Genomic DNA, 7,130 nt, shown 5'->3' with positions numbered 1-7,130 from the left:
TTTACTGTGTTACCACGGTGACAGCCTGGGAAGACTGCAGGGAGTGGCAGAAAAAGGCCATTGTGGGGAATTATCCAAGTAGCAGGTTAGAGTGTGTGATGAATTGAGAAGCACCCTCTGTGCTTCATTAAATGTGTCCATGACACTGCTATATGAATTAGAGGAGCAGCAACCCAAAGTCTGAAGAAGTACATTAATGCACCCACCAACTAACCCTGGATGCTTCCAGCAAAGATGAGCGTGACAACTCAGCCGCAGGCATGTGGCGTCGTCGCTGTACAAGCTTACATGGCATGATAAGGGGAGCACGTGAACAGAGGAAAAGTTGAATTGGTACAGCTGCCACTTCCTGACACACAGTGTGACTAAATAACAATGAAGCCTGAATCGCGTTAGCAGGTGGCTATGCACTACAGCCTTGCCGAGAGGTCCAGGTGCAGTGCTAGAATGGTCTCGTTTAGTAGGAGAGGCCCACAAGCCGAGGTGTACAGATGCAGTAGACTGATTTCTTGACGTAGCAAGGCTCAAGCAGGGAGTAAGCCTTAATAGAGATGCAGGCAAAGCTTTCAAGCTTCCTGTAGTTCTATTGCAGAACACTCTGGTGGTTCACCAAAACTGAGGGCATAGTCAAGATGATAGGATTATTACCATGTCAAAAATTGTCCCATTTGTTGACTCTTAAGCATAAGAAGGTTCAGCCTTGAGGGAGAAAGTATCTCATGATGGTGGTTAAACTGGGCCAAGAATGAATAAGAAATCTTGAATTGCATCCTCCTATCCTCCATCTTCACTATATGAATAATGTGTTCTCCTAATAAGCCACACACCTAAGAAATGCGGTACAGCTGGTCCCATAGCAACCACTTTTACTGGTAAATACCTACTGTAGTGGCTCAGGCGCTCCACTGTTCAGCATGGCATTGCAGATTAAATCCCAGTTGAGGTGACAACATTTCAGCCAGGACAAGATGCGACGATTCTTCTATTTTGTGCAATGCCAGCGCATTCTAGACCCTCTGGTCATGAAAATTTATCCTGAGCCCTGTACTATGGCATCTGTCATGGCCAGGTGCTTTAATCTCCAGATATCATTGCTCCTTGTTTGTGAAATTTTCCTCTTGCATCATGGTGCCCCACTGAGTGATTCCTTACTCTAAGGGGTTAACATTAATGGTCTTGCGCAGCTCATCTGCCTGTTTCCCAACACGGCCTCTAGTGCGCCAGTGCCCCTTGTTCGTCCTTTCTGTTTGCAAAATCTTAGGTGCTGCTCGTACAGCATCCTTCTGTGAAGCGTGGGATGCTTGACCTGAACAGCCTTTTGTTGGGGAGTTTCTGATGAACAGACCGCTGGTAGACGGAACTGATTGTGCAAGAAGAGAATAGGCTTCCTCCAGTTTTTCTGCTGCTTTGTCTAGAGCTGAAGAATCGCTGCAGTAAAAAAGAAGACTGCCACACTTCTCCATTATGCTTCGAAAGTTGTTTCGCTTCATCTTCAGCTGATTCGAAGAACATAGAGGTATGCTGAGAGCTGTCACTTCATGCGAACTTGCTCCTCCTCCATGCCCTTCCTGGCTGTCTGGTTCGTTTTCTTGGTCATCAGCAGTAGCACAGGCTGTCACAGCAACATGAGGCCGATTCAGGTAGCTTTCAGGAAGGTCAGAAATTGAACTCTCGGTCAGCCTGAACACTGCACAAAAGTGCTTGCACGGAAACTTTGTTGCTGCAAAATCCATGCACGTGCAGTTCGGCCCTGCAAAATCCACCGTGTGCCAGCTGGATGACGACTGCGACTGTACGAGGTACTGTCCTACCGCAGATTTTCTCTTGATGTCTTCATGCGTGTACTCGCATGCAGTGAACATCCTCTGCATTACATGCTTAATAAAAGCTGGTGGCCGGTTGTGCAAATATTCTGGGATGTTGTTTTTGTATGTCCGGTACGATGATGACAGGCTCATTACCTTCCTTTGGTGCTGATGTTGTCTGTCAGGCTGAAATTGCTTGACAAGTGTAGAGATCAGCATTGCCAAAGACTTTCTGCCATGGCTGTTTTTGATGTAATACTGCTTCAAGATTTTGTTTTGTGCTTCAGTGCCATTATTTGTCGTCAGCACTACATCATAGCCTAACCTATATGCACGCACCCACATTTCTTTCACTCTCAGCCAATGTGTGTCAATGTAACATCTGAATTTTTCATTTTCCCAATGCCGAGATGCTTTGAGATCATTAATACATTGATTCATTTCTTCCTCAGAGGTTGCATTGGCTATTCTTCGCAGCAGAAAGAGGACATCTTCTTTTGCAACAGTGCAATTCTCGGACCTGCTTAGCCACCTTCCCCATGCCTGCTCTCTATGAAAATCACAAATTGTGATTTGGCTTTGGGGGAAGCTGCTCTGAAGGGCATTGATTTCTACCTGACTGTAGTCAATCATCCAATACTGCGGATTGAAGTCGGGGCACCACTGCATGAACACTTCAAGGGCCTCTGCGACGCAGGCACTCGTTTCAAATTGCGTTATGAAAACACCGGCACACATGTAGCCTTGTGCTGTCTTCACGACAATGAAGAAAAGTGGCAGAGCACAGTCTGTCGTTTTGTTCGTTGCATCCAGGCATGAAACTGATTGTCCATATTTTATGAGCATTTCATCCATAAATTTTGACTGGTAACAAAACAGTAGCGTTTCCTCGCATTCCTGCTCCATTTGCTCCAAAACGTCATCACTTGGAAGGCTATTGATTTGTTCAGTTTTCTTCTGATACTGTGTGTAAAAGAATTTGCTATCAGGCTCCTCTCTCTGATATTTATCAATTAACTGCTTAGCATTTTCTTGATCAAAAGAGCAGCCTGTATGTGGTTGTGTATGTCTTCTTGTGTTGGGAAGAATGCTCTGCAGCTTCTTGATGGCTTGTTTTTCCCTCCAAACAGAACGTCTTGTACGTAATAGTCAAGACACTTTTTCACTTCCTGTACCGATGTCACGCCCTCACAAACAAGGTCCTGAATTCGTGCCGACACAGCTTTGTTTACAGTCTGGCTGAAGCCTGCCATTTCACCAAATTTGTGAGCATGGTGGAAACTCATGGGCGAGATTGCCACATAGATGCGCTGTTCAGTTCTGCAGTTTACATGGGTCTTTTGCTCCTCAAGTTCTCTTATTTTTGCCGCCTTCATTTGCAGAGATTTTCCTATCCCTGTGTGTTGAGGGATGTCAACCTGAAATGCAAGCAGAACAATGAACACATAAAAATCTGATCACAATAAGAGTTCAACACAATAAAAGAAGCTCACTCTTTTATGTGGAAAAGATCCTTTCTGACAAATTAAACAGCAAAATAATTAATTTATCAGGGGCCAAGTGAAAGAAATGTGGTTTAGCATGAATTTTCTAAATGCCTTTGTTCATGCCTCCAATGACGTTAACTAGGCTTGCTTTTTCCACATAGCAATTCTTGTTAATCGATTAGGATGAACTCGAGGTTACAAGAAGGTTTTATTATTACAAGTAAAAGAAACTGATTTAATTTGTTTTCCTGTTCAACAGGATCCCTAAACTTAGCAAACAAATGATTATTACAAAAGGCCTGGCAAGTATAAAGATGAGAATGTGCAAATTGTGTGTTGCAGTGAAAGCAGAGCATAAACTTGATTTTTTAGTATTAATCAACTTACGGTACAATCTGGTGCATGATCATACTATGTGGATACATAAATGGTCATGATAAAATAATCATATTCAATGCTGAAGCTTTATGCTTTAATGTAGGAAGTATTATAAATTAAAATCTAAGGCAAAGCACATAGCTGAACTTTTAAACACATAAAAAGAAAAGGCTAAGGCCTGACACCTGGTGCAATATCCAGCGAGAGCTACTGCTTCTTCCGCATCTAATTATTATAACTGGTGCTTCAGTGAGGTGCTATGAGGAGCTTCACATAAACAGCTCTTGCTGTAAAAGATAAGCGTAAAACCATAGGCCATAGTTTCAGCAAAAACGAGCTGTACACTGAAATTTTGAAAAGTCTATTGGTCAAAGTATTGGTCTGAAATGTGTCTGAAAATGCTGTGCAGTATGTTCTGTGTACCTAATTATAAATTTATTCTTCTTGTTTTTCCAACTCGGAGATAAGACTTGTGCTTCACTGCATTGTTCAATAAAATGCGTGAACAGTGGCCAACCTTGAATTCTGGGTACATGCTGATCCACTTTAGATGCATGCTTGCAGTGCACCCCTTCTTCTTGGTTCCTTGCAGCTTGATTTTTTTTGCAAAAGACTTCGCTGGACCAGTCAGTTGGATCTTGTGCCTAAAAGCATAGCCACACATGAAAATTACCACTGTCTGTGCACGTTATTGCAATGAAATCAGTACCTTACTGCAGATTTTATGTAGTTCATATGCACAGGGTCTGCCATGTTTAGCTAGAGGATTTTAAAAATTTTCTGCCTCCAAAACACTACCCTTTTTGTAACCAGAAAGTAGCAAAACGTTATGGTCTGTTTTGCTTAAGAAATGCTTTAATATAGACAGCTGCCTGCGCTGCCCTATATAATTCAGAAACTGCTGTTAACTGACTCCCGTTTGTAGGCAAACAAGGAAATTAGACGGGCAGCGTCAGCTGCTGACATCATTCGTAGAACTCGCCCATCTTTCGGGTTGGTGCTCTTTGCCCAGGCTGCCCTTCGACCCTGGATGGTCCTCCATACAATCTCCAATGGCTTCATAACGCGACTATGCATATAAGATGAATTACTGTCGAAACATGGGATTCAGCCCATGAATGCCGGACTTGTGCTGAAGCTAAACTTTAATCACTAAACCGAGACTCATTTTTATAAATACTTAATATAATCATTTGCTTAACGAAAACATATGCCAAATGTGTCATCAGCCTGTACACAATTAAATAAAAAATAACTGCACCAATGATTGTTATTGTCATTATTACTCTACAATATTGTTTGGATCACAAGGTGCTTACAGTGCTAGTGCTTTCACATTTGTCCTTATGGTGATCAATTCCAAGCACACAGTCCTTGTCCACTTGTCGGACGACTTGAAACGGCATGTCCAGAGAAACAGGCACTGTACCCCGGTTTGAAGAGAACATCAGTTGAGCTGGGTAAAGGGAAAAAGTAAACTCTGAGAGACACCAGTTAGACTTAGGGGCCCTAGGGGTCCGTTTGGGCGCGACACGTTGCAGGAGGAAGATGAGGCGTAGGCAAACTTCTCGGCAGAAATGTACAGCTTGGTTTATCTATTAAACCATTTACATATTTTACACATCGACCAGTGTGGTCGCTGCCATCAAGAACGATCAGGAGCGTCGGGCCAAAGCTCGCCCCTACGAAACTGTCCTGCCTGACCGACTTGACTCGTGCTACACATAGGGGCTCCTCGTTCTTCGGAACGTGGCCAGCGCAAAGTTTGGCCCTGTCCGTACTCTCACGACTCCGACTCTCCACCAAGAGCCCCTGCCCAAGTCACCCCCTTTTGGTGCCAAAACGCCTCTTTAAATCCGTTTCCCCAGCATCCTGGGGACCATTTTAGCGACCAATCAGGAATGAGCTTCTTAAAGCCAATCGGAGCATTTTCTCTTAAATTGAAGGGACCAATGACACACCGGTGCCCACGAGCTTGTTTGCTCGCGAGGACCGCGAGCATTCCAAGAAGTCGATCCAACTTTTCCACAAACTCCAAAAGCAACATCAACATGACAACAAAATACACACAAGCGCAACTTCCACCAGCCGGTGCTCTAAAAACAGATACAGGGTGGCATCTGAGCCCCGCTGGCCAGAAGCACCGACATCCAGCTGCACGACCGTCGCACGTGCACCCAGAGGATGGCCCGCCAGTAGCCTTCCAAGAGAGCTTCATTCTTCAAGCTACGTCCTCAAAGCTTTCTTTGACACTGTGCTCGAAAAGCCATAAAACGGACCTAAACAATGCGCCGGGGTGCAAGACACGCAGGCACTGCGCAGGCATGGAGCGGGTCCCATTCAGGCACCCCTCGCTGCCGTTACTGCTTTTATTTTTTAGCTCGGCAGCCCTCTGCCAGCAGCATTTGCTCTGTTTGTTTTAGAACGGCCGGGCGACCGTCGCCGGACTGTGGGCCACGCGGCGAGCTGCTTAAAAAAAAATCTGCATACAAGGACCAAGTCAGCGGCGCCCGGGGCGAAATGTGGATAACCCATTGCCCCACGGCCCGCAAACCCAACTACATCTACCCAAGAATCTATCTAGCACATAAAACAGGCTAATCACACCAGCTTGACACTTGCAAAAAAACAAACAAACCAGTGTTCCGAATCTTGCAAATTTTAGGTTCCAAAGATCTTTCTCTGAATTAAGTGACTTTCGGTTTTAGGCAGTTTTGTTACTCGGAGTGAATTGTGCTATGCAACATGACGAAAAAGGTTTTACAACTATAAATTACGACTTCTAACTTTCTGGTGAGAAGTTTTAAGCGTGGATCAACTTGTTTGGATGGCTTGTGCTATATACATATCCTGCTATTATATACGAGAACGATCTCTACTCTACCCCCCTTTCTTCACCCCCAGAAAAAAAAAGCAAGAGTGGTTCAGATCTTGTGTATCATTTAAATCCCATTTGCAAGCTGTAAATATTTTGCTGCGTTAATTACTATAACAAGACCGTGACAATAAGATGGCTGATCGAACACACAGCGAGTATAATATTCGGCCAGTTAACGAAGGCGACTCAGGCTATGAGAGGGACATCGTAGCGAAGGGCTCCGGAAATTTCGACCACCCGGGGTTCTTTAACGTGCACCGAGATCGTAAGGCAAACGTGCTTCTAGAATTGCGCCTCCATCGAAATTCGATCGCCGCATCAGGATCGAACCCGCGTCTTTCGGGTCAGCAGCCGAGCCTCATAACCATTAGGCCACCGTGGTGGCTGCATTATACTATATATAAAATGCGTACATATATGTACTCGTGAACATCGCTAGTTCGTCACGTTACATTAGTAGAGCATATATACTTCATACTTCAAGAGTACTCACATGCCCCACACTTGTGATTCCTTGACGACGTCGTAGAAAACTGGACATGAACGGCTGCTAACTTCTTCTCGAACGCTTGCAGCTCTTCA

The 7,130-nt window shown here is 44.5% G+C and overlaps 1 pseudogene; it reads right to left on the bottom strand.

Moving 5' to 3' along the window:
* Positions 1-1,531: 1,531 nt before the first annotated feature.
* On the bottom strand, positions 1,532-3,058 carry LOC144125363 (uncharacterized; annotated as a pseudogene).
* Positions 3,059-7,130: the final 4,072 nt, after the last annotated feature.

Source organism: Amblyomma americanum, chromosome 1 (genome assembly GCF_052857255.1).
Source record: "Amblyomma americanum isolate KBUSLIRL-KWMA chromosome 1, ASM5285725v1, whole genome shotgun sequence".
In the NCBI taxonomy this organism is placed as follows: domain Eukaryota; kingdom Metazoa; phylum Arthropoda; class Arachnida; order Ixodida; family Ixodidae; genus Amblyomma; species Amblyomma americanum.
This window is presented reverse-complemented; position numbering and strand designations above follow the sequence as displayed.